This window comes from Panthera pardus, unplaced genomic scaffold (assembly GCF_024362965.1).
Source record: "Panthera pardus isolate Hobbes unplaced genomic scaffold, ASM2436296v1 HiC_scaffold_12, whole genome shotgun sequence".
Taxonomy (NCBI): Eukaryota; Metazoa; Chordata; class Mammalia; order Carnivora; family Felidae; genus Panthera; species Panthera pardus.
Window position 1 is genome coordinate 48929741 of NW_026526677.1, and position 13459 is coordinate 48943199.

General features: G+C 52.7%; 1 pseudogene; it reads right to left on the reverse strand.

The window, feature by feature from the left end:
- Window positions 1–4089: 4089 nt before the first annotated feature.
- LOC128776174 (60S ribosomal protein L37a-like) lies at window positions 4090–5687 on the reverse strand (annotated as a pseudogene).
- Window positions 5688–13459: the final 7772 nt, after the last annotated feature.

Below are 13459 nucleotides of genomic sequence, written 5' to 3' on the forward strand. Positions count from 1 at the left end.
TTAAGTAACCCCATCATCCTATAAAGAATTTCTGAACAGTCTCAAGCTGATAGCCGGGAAATGCCTTCAGCAGCAGCAACAGACGCTATGAATTAAGCAAAAAATAAGACAGTATTGCTGAAGAGATAGAGCTTAGAGCAGCACTGTAAAATAGGTACATATTGGGAGCCATATAATGTATGTTTCTTAATATTATTTCATTTTTGAGAGAGGAGGGGCAGAGAAAGGGGGAGACGGAGGATCTGAAGCAGGCTCTGCACCAACAGCACAGAGCATCACTCAGGGCTCAAACCCTTGAGCCAAGGGATCCTGACCTGAGCTGAAGTTGGATGTTTAACCAGCCAAGCCACCCAGACACCCCTATAATGTATCTTTTTTAAAGTAAAAAGAAATAGATGGAATTAATTTTAATAACATTTCATCTTATTTTCAAGATATTTTATTTAACCCAGTGTATCAAAAATATTTCAACATGTAATCAGTACAAAAAATTATCAACACTCTGTCTTCATGCAGTTTACCCATTGGGCTTGGCCTCACTCAGGCTCAGTCCCAGAAGTGGTATTTCCATCTTATAGATGCTGTCAGGCCCATCCGTTTTTATGACCTGATGTATCCAACAGAACCCAAGTCATCATGGGCAGTTTCAGATGTCCCTCTTGGTGTAACTTGGTCGAATGTTCTGTCTCTACCAGAGCCTAGTAACATGCCATAAACTGCTTCTCAAAATGTACGTAATCCACAGTCACTGATAACGTGGCCCTGCTGTGGCATCCCAGAGGCCTATTTTGGGATTCTCCCACTGGGCTTGCCATAAGCTCCATGCTATTACATCTTTCCTCTTCCCACTGCTGACATTTCCAACACCTCCAGCTTCCAGGCTACCATGCCCGGACCTTTTTCAGAGCATTTTCCTGTCATGGGACCCCACTCCCCATAGCTGGCAGCTTTTCACCTCACCCAGAATAATATGTTGTCTCTAACCCAAAGATGGTTGCCAGGCACTGTGCTCTCTTCACCATGTCAAGAGATACAATGTGCAACAATTTATCTTATTCTTTACTTTTGCTTCCTTTTACTGACCACTGAACCACTTAAAAAGTTCACTAAAGTGGCAGGTCCTTAGGTCTTCATAGGTTTTATATGCTGTACTTGGAAGTGCATGTGACTTAACCATGGCCTCCAGCTTAGGGACACCTCTTACTCATCCTGCCTAATCAGCACCGGGTCAGGATCGGTGTGACATTCTATGGGATGTCCACATGGTCCTGACCTCTTAGGATTAAGACAGAGGGAAAGGCAGTTTACACAACCCTGAGGCAAAACTGTAAATGAATATTGTTGCCCATCCCATGTGAATAGGAACTGTTTCTGATCTTTTCTAATTGGAATGGAAAAGAACACATTGACCAAGTGACTGCAAACCACATACCTATGGCTTTATTAATCTGCTCTAGCTATCATTCCATGTCTGACACACAGCAGGGCTCCTACTTGGTTATACCTGAGGCAGTCTGTCTAGTCTTGCTCCAAGATCCAGCTGATTCATGCAGAGGTCAGATGGGCAAATTAAATGGAGAAATGGTAAGGGACCACGACCCCTTCATCCTTTAAATTGTTAATGGTGGCATTAACTTCTGTCACATCCCCTGGTATAAGGTGAGTTTTTTTATTTTCTATCTTGGGCAAGGCAAAGGAGCAGGGAAATGGCAATTTCAGAAATTTGTACTTGGCCTTCTCTACTGAGATTTCTCCCACCCAGTAAGCCAGTGACCTGAGGTGGGGATCCCTTCAGGCCAGAGCATGTAAGTTCTAACTAAGCAGTCGGGTACAAGGGCCTTCTGGGCAGCTTCGTGGACCCAGCAAGCCAGACCTTAGCCACAACTCCACTTTCTACCTGACCTCCACAGGCCTCCTTCTAAAAAAGGGCCCACGATGACACTTTGAGTCTCCAGATGTTAATGTCAACTAAACCTCTGTGTCTGCTAGTCCCCTTTCTTTTGTGAACAGTCACCCAAATACATTTCCCACCTTTGGGGAAAAACTCCAGGAACCATCACTATACATACTTGTTGCTGTTTTGCGGAGTCCTTCTTACTAGACACTGGCCTCCTCTTCAGTCAGTGGGTCCCATATCTGCAAATTGGTTCAGGTCTGGGGACTGAGCAAGAGACCAAGAATTTCCCTTGCGCCTGCCTCCTGCACCTCCATTCCTGTCTGCTTTTTAAATTGCAGGTATTGGGGTGCCTGGGTGGCTCAGTCAGTCGAGCGGCTGACTTCGGCTCGGGTCATGATCTCGCGGTCCATGAGTTCGAGCCCCGCATCGGGCTCTGTGCTGACAGCTCAGAGCCTGGAGCCTGTTTCAGATTCTGTGTCTCCCTCTCTCTGACCCTCCCCCATTCATGCTCTGTCTCTCTCTGTCTCAAAAATAAATAAACGTTAAAAAAAATTTTTTTTTTAAATATTTAAATTGCAGGTATTAAGCAGAGACTTATTGGCTGCCTGGTTTGCCCCTAGGGACACCATGCTCTGTTAGCTTTCTCTGCAACTTTCTATGGGTTGAGCCCCCTTTCCTGCCCCTCTGTCATTACTGGCCTTACACAATGTATCCATTCCAGCACACCCACTTTTGCCAGCTTCTTTAATTTCTTCTTTACCATCTGCCAGGAAAACTCGGGTATTTCCATTTCACTGAGTGTTGGCCACTGCTTTTTCCAGGCTTCTAAGAGCCACCCCAGCAGAATCTTCCCCATCCTCTAGTGGCCCATCTAGGGTATTAAATCTGTGTCTCAGTAGAGTGCCCCCAAATCCCTGAATGCTTGCTTTTCCAGTCTCACACCCAGCCCCCTTAAGCATTCCCAAAATGCAATCCCAGGAGCATTCCCCTGGCTCCTGCCAGTGTCCGTGATAGTTACCATTCTTTCATGTAGTGTCTCTTTCCTCCATTATCAGGCCCAGTGTGTCCCCAGCTGGATTAGTCTGGAATTCAACCCTAATTACTGTCCTAGGCTACCAGGAGAGGAAGTGGGGGCAGCACCTGAGAGGGTACCTGTTGCCCAACAAGGGTGAGGCCTCTGTGGCCTCTTTCAGCACAGCAGAGATGGGAGCTCTTAGGAGGAGGGATGGCCGTCTCTGCAAGCATCAAGGGTCAGGAAGGCTGCAACACCAACATCTTCAGGGGCATCCATCCTGATGTCTTTAGCTCATGTTTCAGGGTTCCAGTTTTTCCCCACCAGGGCCTGACCTTCACATAACTACCTTGGCTGAGCAATCAGACTTATCTGTGTAACTCTTATCTCCAGCCTGCCTCTCAGCTATATCTGTTCTCCACTGCCAGAGATAAGGACTTCTTTGTAAGCTACCGTGGAGGCCTGCCGGCTCTCACACCTCCCTGTTAACTGCTTGTCAGTGGCCCATAGTACCTCTTCATCCCTCTGCAGAACATCAGCATGAGTTCACAGTAACCAGCCAACTTTTTGAGGGCATTGTTCCCAACCCCCTTATTTTTCGAGTGCCTGGATTATCACACCTACCTCAACATTCTTCTCCTCCAGGAAACTGGAAAATTCCCAATGAAATATTCCCAGTGAAATATTTGAGCTGCTACCTTGCTTTAGGGACTATCTGGGGCCCCCATCAACCAGGACAGCATCCTCCTCCCCATCCGCTGTGACAGTCCCAGATCCCCATCTTGCCACTGTTTCCTCAGACTGCTTATGTTAGTTCTGGTCCTTCCATTAAGACAGGACTCTGCATGCAAAAGACTGACAGGGGGAACAGGTATGAGGGTTAGGTGAGCAGGACACTGGTCAGGGAGCGGGGTGGGGTGGGGGCGATGAGAGAGACATCAGTGATGTAGGTTTGACCCCTGTGAACAAGAGACAAGAGGATGGAAGGTGGGGTGGAAGAGTCTTGGGCTGCAGTTCAGATCTAAAAATAGCAAGGCCAGTGGGGAGCCCTGTGTGCCAAAACTGCCCACCAGGGAAATCTTGTATCTCCCTAGAAGAAACCCACCTTAGTCACTGGCTGACAGCAGCCTGTGGGCCTCAGCATAAAAACTGTGACAGCTATCGGAGCACAGTCGCGGGGGCTAGTCTGAAATCTGAGAGGTGCATTTTCATGGCCACCACCCAAGGTCTAGGTACTTCTCTTTTGGATCTCTAGACCCAAAGGAACAAAGGTGTCAGCGTTTTCTACCTGAAGGCAGTATATACTGAAGCTTCTGGCTCTGTCACATACTAGCTTTTTTGGCCTAACTTCTCTGAGCCTTATTTTCCTCACCTATAAAATGGGGATGAAAGCTGTGTACCTGGATAAAAGTACCCAGGACAAATGGATTCTCAACATAGCATTGATTGAATCAGATTTACTCAAATATGTAATAAACACCTAGTACAGCTTGGGCATGGGCACTCTTTCAGTCTCAAGAAGTCTCTGGATGAGTAAGATACAGCACAGGCCCAAAGAGCTCACAACCAAAAGAGACAGACCATCTGTGGTGTGCAGAATAAAGCCCCCCATGCCCGAAGACGTGTGCATCCAAATCCCCAGGATTTGTGAACATGCTACATGACATGGCAAAGGACAATTAAGGTTGCAGATGAAATTAAGGCTGCTCATCAGCTGACCTCAAGGTCATCTTGGATGGGTCCAGTGTTATCACAAGGGTGCTTATAAGTTGAAGGAGGAGGCAGAAGTGAGTGGCAGAGAGATGCAACATGAGAAACACGGCCAATCATTGCAGGCTTTGAAGATGGAAGGGGCCATGGGCCAAGGAATGTGGGCAGCCTTTGGAGGAAGCTGGAGGAGGCAAGGAAACATTCTCCCCTGAAGCCTCCAGAAGGAATGCAGGCCTGCTGACACCTTGAGACCCATTTGGACTTCAGACCTTCAGAACTGTAATATATCTGTTTATTTGTTTTGTTACAGAAATTAACCCATTTATTATAGGCTAGCTATGTTTCAAATGGTAGAGCTTCTACTGGCCTGCCAACTCCTTCAGTCTTCTGATGGCTGACTTTACTGTAACAGGAGAAGTGGTGTTGTAGGGCCGGGCACCACTGGCTACCATTTTCATGCAGGAACCACAAGGCCAGATCCCCACAGCTCACCTCTTCATCTTGGTTTTGCCACAGAAGGAGCAAGTGTCCTTGGTATGCTGACTTATTTCTTATTTTCTTCACCATTTTCCTGAGGGAGGCACCATAACAGGTCCCATATTTACCAATGATTCCAACCTTCTTGGTGCATTTAACCATGTTGCCACAAACTAGATCCGAGCCCAGAGAGCAATAAATCTGTTGTTTTAAGCCACTAAATCTGTAGTAATGTGTTAGAACAGCAACAGGAAACTAATACGGCATGACACAAATGCCCCACAGTGATGTGTGCAGCGACAGAAGTGTGTGCAGGGCACAGGAGCCTAGGACAGGGACACTGGATGCGGGATGGCCCAAGGAGAGGCAAGAGGGAGGCAGAGGGCTGAAGTGCCATGGGAGATGTGGGCTTCAGGGGCTGTGCTTGCAGGGGGTTACTGCAAGACCCTGGGGGGCTGGGGGCACTCACACACATACATGCAAACACATCCTGACACACAGACAACAGACAAGGGCATGCATGTTCACCATGTACACTTGCACATGTACCCACCCTAGTGTCACAGGCACTTTATGTGCACACTGACACAAGCCCACGTGTCACCTAGAGTCCACCAGTGTTTGGCATCCTCTCTCAACATCCACATTTCCTAGGGGCAGCTGAGTTTAGCAGGTGGGGCTGGGGGTCCCTGCTGTGACCCTATCACTTGAGACGTCACCAGTGGGAGGCAGCTGGGAGTTATTTCTCTGCTGGGGCTTCAGTATGTGAGGTGCCACGGCAAGCCTGACCATGCACATGTTCCCCTCAAACCTCCTACTGTAGGATGGAGCCTACTATGAATGAGCTAGTCACCCCAAATCAGACTGTCCATCTTCCAGTGCATTTGTCTGCCCATGATTCATTCAGTCAACATGCTTTTATTAGTAGTTGCTATGTGCTGGTGCCCGTTCTGGCTACTTTGGACCCCAAGTAAAATAAGCCATTATCCGTACCTGCAAGGTATGATATCTAGCATAATCAGAGCTGTGACCTGGTGGGATAGCTAGGGTCCTGCAGAAACCTAGCTAGGAAACCTGCAGGGTCCTAGCTAGGGTCCTGCTAGTCCAGCCCTGGGTGGGCATCCAGAGAAGACTTTCCAGCATGAAAAACTGATGTGACTGCAGTCATTTCAAAATAGAATCAGGGAGGCCACTACGGAGAAACGGCCTTACCTGCCCTTGTTTGAACTGGGCAAAACAGCAGTTGTTTTAAGCAATTGTCCACAGAGTCAACAGGACAGCAGGCATCCTGGCCAAAAACTGTTGGTTGTGGACTTTCTGAAGACAGAGCAGTTAACTAAAGCGTACCAGGAATAGTTCTCTGTGTTAACAGAATAGTCAGTGCACACAGCAGTGCAGCCTGTTTGTACCAAGTCATGGAATTACCAGCCTTCCTCCTTCCCATAAAACCCCTTGCTTTCACCTAAAGGCAAGATGCTTGGCTGGTTACTGCCAGAATCTGTGCTCCCCAAACTGCAATTCTCTGATCCCAAATACACACTCGTTTGCCTCTTGTCGTGACTATTTTCAGGTTGACACCTGAATAAATGACATTTATGCTAAGTCTTAGGCCAGGAAGGAGGTAGCTGGGCGAAGAAGGCTCCATGGTTTGGAGAGGTCAGATGACCTGCCCCGGTCAGACGATAGCATCTGATGGAGATGGGTTCAGACCCAGGCTTGAGCGACTATCTCCTGGTCTCACCCTCCCCAGCCATCTTACTTCAACCAGGCCCATCTTGGGGCCAGAGAATGGACAGTACAGGGGACCTGAAACCTCTACCTCCCACCCAGCCAGGCCGGGCCACTTAGAAGGTCATTTAAGGCCAAGAGCACACTTCTATGACCTCACCCTCCTGGGGACTGGACCAGGACATAAAGTTTCCTCTGCTGGTGGAATGAGCTAAGGCCTCCAAGGAGAGGACAGAGGGGCCCACAGCCGACTCAGCACCCTTACACCCTCTCTGCACAAGCTGTCCACCCCACAGACCACCTGAGAAGCATATATCTCTATCCGAAAGCAAGGGTTCCTGCCAAGAGGAGCACAGGCCTGGCCCAGCTTGCCCCCCACTGTCACACAGCTCAGCAAAGCAGGGCCTTCCAGGAAATGCAGGCCTGGCCAGAAGAAACAGAGTTCAGGGCTTAGAACAGGGATGCTCATGTGATCCTGATGAGAGCTGGTCCTGTCTGAGCCTATTTCCTCATCTGAAAGTGAGGTTGGGCTCGTTTCTCTTAAAGCTTCAGCAGCTGTGATGCTCTTTTTTGTGTCTGCTCTACAGTCTCTGGCCCCATTCCAGCCTAAGGGTTGCACACCAGATGCCTGGTCCCTGCAGAGAGTCCCCGACTCTGGCCTCAGAGATCCACCTCCTCACTCCCCACAGGTCCCCCGAGGTTCGAGGTTCAGTGCAGCCCCAGCCAGAGGAATGTGAGCCATTCCCGGCATCTCCTCCCCTGTGGCCAGCCCAGAGAGGGGCTGGGGCCTCTGGGCCATTCTGACAGGAAATTAGCTGGGCCTGGCCTTCCCCACTACCAGCTGCTCTGCTGACCCTGACCCCATGTTTTCTGAAACCTGATACTGCAAATTTCAGAGCCTCTTCTCCATTCCCTAGGAGGCCTGGCTGAGCTCTGTGTCTAACCTCCAGCCTGCATGCGGGTTAGCCTTCTTGCCCTGGAAACTGCAGCCCTGCTATGACCCTAAGGAGGCCCTACTCTCTCTAGGAGAGTAGTATCCTCATGTCTGAGGCTCAAGGCAGAACCCATTGTGCAGAGTGGCTACAACATGGCTTGGAGGGAGGCAAGTGAGAGGGGATGTGGAAAGACCACTTAAGTGGCTGTTGTGGTCCAGGAAACAGTGACAGTGGTTTGGACTAGGAAGGGACAGCAAAGATGTAAAGAACTGTACAGAGTCCTAAGTTATCGAGGACGTAGGATGAAACAGGTGGTGGTCTGGCCATGGAGGCTGCAGGGAGAGGTGTCTGAGGCCCCCTGGGTTCCTAAGTTGCACAAGGGGATGCCTGGTGGTGCCTCCTGGGGGGCGGGGGAAGGGGGCAGTGATTACCAGGGGCTGAGCAGGGCTGTGGGAGAAGAGAATTGACCCCAAGTTTGGCCTTGCACCATGGAGGCTGAGATGACTTTCAGATGTCCTAGTGAGCATCTGTATACAGAGAGGAATAAGCTGGAGATGAACCCTAGGGAGGCAGAAAAATAGATGGTAACCCAAGCAGAGACACGGTGCCACCAGTGAGAGTTCAGAGAAGAGGAGAGAGCCAGCCCGCTTCCAAGGACAGGAATGCTGGCTGGCCGGTGACGGGTGGACCTGGAGGGAGCGGCAAGGAGCAGCCTGTGATGTAGGAAGAAACCAAGAATGCTGTGCCTGCAAGGACCGCAGAAGGGCGGTTCAAGAGTCCGCTGCTGGAAGCTGCTGGACGACTACGAAGAGGAAGACTGAAGTGTCCCTGGGTCACAGGCGACCTAAGGGCGCGCGTTCTAGGGGAGTGAGGTGCCCAGAAGGCAGGCTGCAGTGGGCAGGGAGGCCATGAGAGGTGAGCAGCAGAGAGGCAAGGGGAGGAATTGCCCTGTGCACGGGCGGGAGCTGGGGCAGCGGATGGAGGGCTGTGGAGTCAAAGGCTCTGGCTTGTTCGCTTTTAGGGCGAGGGAGATGCGAGCGTGTTTAAATGCAGCCGAGGAGGGCCCTGTCACCGAGCGGGCTCATAATAGCCGCGGAAGCAGGGATGACCACCAGAAAGGTGGCTTGGAGCCAGCGCGGGGCTTGTGAGCCTCACTGCGCCCCAAGGCTGAGCTAGAACGCCACGCGAGCGCGGTATCGGGCGCGCCGTTGTCCTCCCTGCCCCACGCTCCACGCTCCACGCCGCTGGCCGGAGGGGCAAGGACGCGCCGCTTACGCGCGCGCGCGCGCACACACACACACGCACGCACGCACGCGTACGACGGGAGGCTTGGGTAGCGCGGCGTGAAACTCTGCCCCAAAGCGGTCGTCTGTATTGGAGATGACGGTCTTAGACAGTCACGCACTCTGTCATCGTCGGAGAGCACGAATGTGAAGTATTCCTGAGAAGTCAGGTAGCATCCAGCGCCAGCTTCCATTCTGAATGACGGCAAGCTACTCTTGTACTACGTTTTCCACTCACAGGTTTTCCGTGAAGCCTGCCGTTCGCCTCCGCCTGGAAGGCGCCGGAGCCAGAGCCGCTGCGGCCCCGCGGCCCTGCGCTAAGCCCCGCTCCGCGAGACACACGCCGGCGCCTGGGCTGCAGGGCGGAGCCTGATGGCCACGTCGCCGCAGTGGTCCTCCCTGTGCGCGGCGCGTCTGAGCGGGCACCTCACCCGAGGCGGGCGCGGGAACACCGGTCGTGAGCGGGGAAGAGGGGTCGCCCGCCTCGCCTTTCCCGAGCTCTCAGCAGCTCCTGCCAGTCCCCCTCTGGCTTCATTTTCTCACCCCGTGTCTCGTGCTTTCCCTCCAGCCTGCCGGCCACTCCGCCCAGGGCGCCCGTGCTGCCTGTTGTCTGGAGCCGACAGCACTGGCCGGCCGCCCCGGACCCGGTCTCTTCCCTGCCCCCTCCCTGGATGGCTGGGGCACAGTCCCGTATGGTCGTCGCAAGTCCGGCCTAAAACTCTTGCCGAGCCCCAGCTGTGCCTGCTGACGCCTCCACGAGCACCCGAGCGTGGGGCAGGTGCACCTCCTCTCCCTGCACTCCCTGCCGGCCCAGAAAGAAACTTTGCTTCTGTTCCTCAGAAAGAGAAACCCCGTCCTTACGCTTGTCCTGGCCACGGGCTGAGTTGTCTTTGACGGAATGTTCCCTACTCAGCCACAGCTGACCCTGCCTTCAAAGTACACCCTAAACCGGACCTCTTGTCACCTTCGCTACTGCCGGCCTGGCCCGTCTCTCACCTGGGTTTGTGCAGGAGCCTCCTAAGGGGTCTCCCTGCTTTACAGCGCCCAGGGGGCGCCCTTATAAATGTAAGCTCATGGCATCGTCTGGCCAGCATCCTCCAGTGCTGCTGCCTCTTCCTTGGACCGGAAGTCTCCACGTCCTTACAACGGCTTACAAAACCCGGGGTGATCCCTCGCTCTGCTGCCCTTCGATCTCATCTCCTGCCGTGGGCCGCTTGCTCACCTTCATCAGCCACCCACCACAGTTGTCCTGCACTCTTCCTAGGACACTCCTCCCCTGGACTTGGCAGAACTCACCCCTCACTTGCCTCCATTCTCCCCCAGAGATGCTCCTTGCACATCCCATGCCTGACAGCACCCAGCCCTGGCCTTGCACCCTGCACCCCTCTCCTGCTCTGCTGTGTCAGCAGCATCACCCCCTGGCACACAGCTGCCTCCCTGGCTTCCTGAAGGCAGTAACTTCCTGTTTGCAGCCTGCCTGTCAGCACATAGAAGCATGGTGGAGGCACAGACACGCAGGTAAATAAGCACTTGGTAAAAACTTGTGGGAGGAAGGAGCCAGAGTAGCTGAGAGAATGGCCACTGGTCCCGGAGGAGGAAGCCCAAGCCTAACGGGAAGACAGACTGAGAGATCCACCAAAGATGGAGAGAAGAGCCACCCTTCCTGACCTGCCAGTTCCAATATGCATGGGGCCTGAATGTCGGTGAGGTCTACAAGGTTGCCTGCTATATCCTTAACTGCCTCCCACCTCTTTTCTGATGATACGGGTTTCTCTTCCTTGCAACCAAAATAGCCTTGGCTCAAGCACTGCCCTTCCACCTACCTTCCACATCTCCACCCTACAGCTAGCCTCCCAACCATCTAGACATCTAATCATCTGTCTGCAAGTCAAACAGCCCACTGGGCCCTTCATGCCCAAGAGTGCCTACCTGCCCAGAGTCCACCCATCCACCCAATAGATAGAACCAACAACTGTCCCTCCACACATCAGCCCCTCAGAACACACATGGTAGGATGGGACCAGACTGTGAAGGGTCTCGAACACCAGGCTAAGGCAATCTGACTCTGTCGATAAATAGTGGGGAACTATGGAAGAATTTTGAGCGGAAAAGTTACGTGATCAAATCTGCATTTTAGGAATATAACACTGGCAGCTGTGAACAAGATGGATTAGAGGGGGGAATCTAAAGGCAGGAAGATCAGTTGTGGTAAGATTACAATATTGCAGATGATGAAACAGGGCAGAAGCAGAGTGGCTAGGGAAAGGAAGCTTTGAGGAGCAGCCTTGGGCGCAGCCTGCCCAGATGGGGAACCATCTAATAGGCCTTGGCTTGGCAACCCCCAGGTGAGCCCAGGCACTGTGCTTGCCCCAGCTCTCACTCAGCTGGGGCCTTGCCTCCTGCATGTTTGGCCCCGGAAGTTCAGGGCAGGCAGTTCCTAGGGGCCTAGCCCAGGAGCAGTTCTTTCTGGGACCGTCTACAGAGTACTCTATCCTATAGCTCAAGCCCCTGAGCAAGTGATATTTCCAGAGTACGCTGTCACCCACCAACTCCAGTGTCAGAGCTCACCCCTGGCTGCAGAAAGCTGGGGCCTCTTCTCTGTTAATTTTCTCCAACTCCTCAGAGGCTGGGCTTTAGGCCCAGTGAAGTCACAGTTTGGGAGGCAGCCCTGGCTCCCTGCCGCCCACGGAGGCTATATTTGGAGCAAGACAACTCCCTACAGACATAGACTAGGGACCCACCCTACAGCACTGCCCCAACCAATTTTACCAAGTAGCCAAACAGTGTGGGTGTCACTTGCATTTTTACTTGTTTGCTTATTCATTCATTCGTTCACTCATTTATTCATTCCACCTGTGGTTACTGATCCCCTAATATGGTGTGACAGGCACAATGGATGTATGGTGGGCATGTACATGTGTGTGAGTATATATGGGTATCGTGTTGAAATGGGAATGGCAGAACATACTTTCAGTACCCTTTCTCAGGGTTCAACAGTGTCAGTGACTCAGGATCAGGTGTAAATGGCATCTGTGGGCACCTGCGTGCATGTGCATGCAGGCACGTGCTCTGAGAGGCAGCTATGACTCAGCTGCACATGTCTGTATGTACCTGTGCAGATAGGGCTGTGCATGGAGGCACGAGCTCTTGCCCCCAGGAGTGGGGGAAGTGGTTGAGACTGACTCAGCTGCATATGGTGACTGGATGCCCACAGCCCGGCTGTGACTTTACACCTTGCTCACTTGCCAAGCCAAACAGCCAGTGTTGGGTGCAAATATTCTGCACAGAGTGTGCAGGGATGAAGTCCCAAGTCAGGAGCCTCTGGTAAGCAATCTGGGTCCAGCTGCATCTGTCCCTCCACTGGTGTAGGGCCCCCATCTTAACCTCTCTGGCCTGGCCTCCTGGAGGCTCAGAGACTATGCTGCACGTGGACTCCTCCATCACCCTCGCCCACCAGTCCCAGGTTTATGCACGTTGAAACCAGGCCCACAGGTACAGAGCTGCCAGCCATCCCGTCCATGTTTCTACCACACCTAAAACCCCTCCTGTTTCAGCCATGATTGCATCTTTCTCCATCTGCACCCAGTCGCAACCTTAGCAAGCACAACCCCGGAAGCATTTCCAGGCTCTGGGGCTCCAGACCCACTGCCTCAGCTATGGCCCTGCCTGGTCCCTCCCTGTCTTCTTCCTCTGTGCTCCTTGCCCTGTCTATCCCTGGCCGTCTCTCTCCTTATCTGGCCAACGGTCTATCTTTGTCTCTTTCTGAGGCCGACTGTCTGCAGCGGAGGCTTCACAGGAGTGGAGGTGCTGACAGAGTGGGGGTGTGGGGCTGCCTCTCGGTGTCCCTTCTTGAGCCTTATCAGGAAAACTGAAGTTACTGCTCAGGGCTCAGACTGGAATTTCGCCCTGGATGACCTTGCTCCGTGTGCTGGGGCCTCCCCGGGGACAGCCAGGGTCAGACCAGTCAGGAAACAGGCCCCTGCTTGTTGGCTGCTCCCCCTCCCTCCTAACCCACTCTCATCCCAGCCGTGGCCCCCTGCCAAGCCTGTCCACAGAGGACACAGAGGGGAGAGGGCTGCCCCTTCCTAGGCTCTTACAGGAACAGGCCCCAGGCTGTGTGTGTGCCTGCGGCAGTGAGGAGGGGTGAATCATGACCAAAATGCCTCAAGCTACCAGTAGGGCACTCCTTAGACCCCCAAAAGGAAACCTCTGGGCCTGAGGAAGAAGGGGGCTCCCCCACCTTCTCCCCTCAATGGGCTTCCAGGCAGTCTGCCCTGTAGGCAGGTGGTACATGCCCAATGGCTAGGAGAAGCTCTGGAGTCAGGACCCCTGGTTTTTGTTCCCCATCCCTCTGCGCCTGCCATCTCCTTGGGCAACTGCCTAACGTCTGAGTCTTGTTTTCCCCATCTGTAAAGTA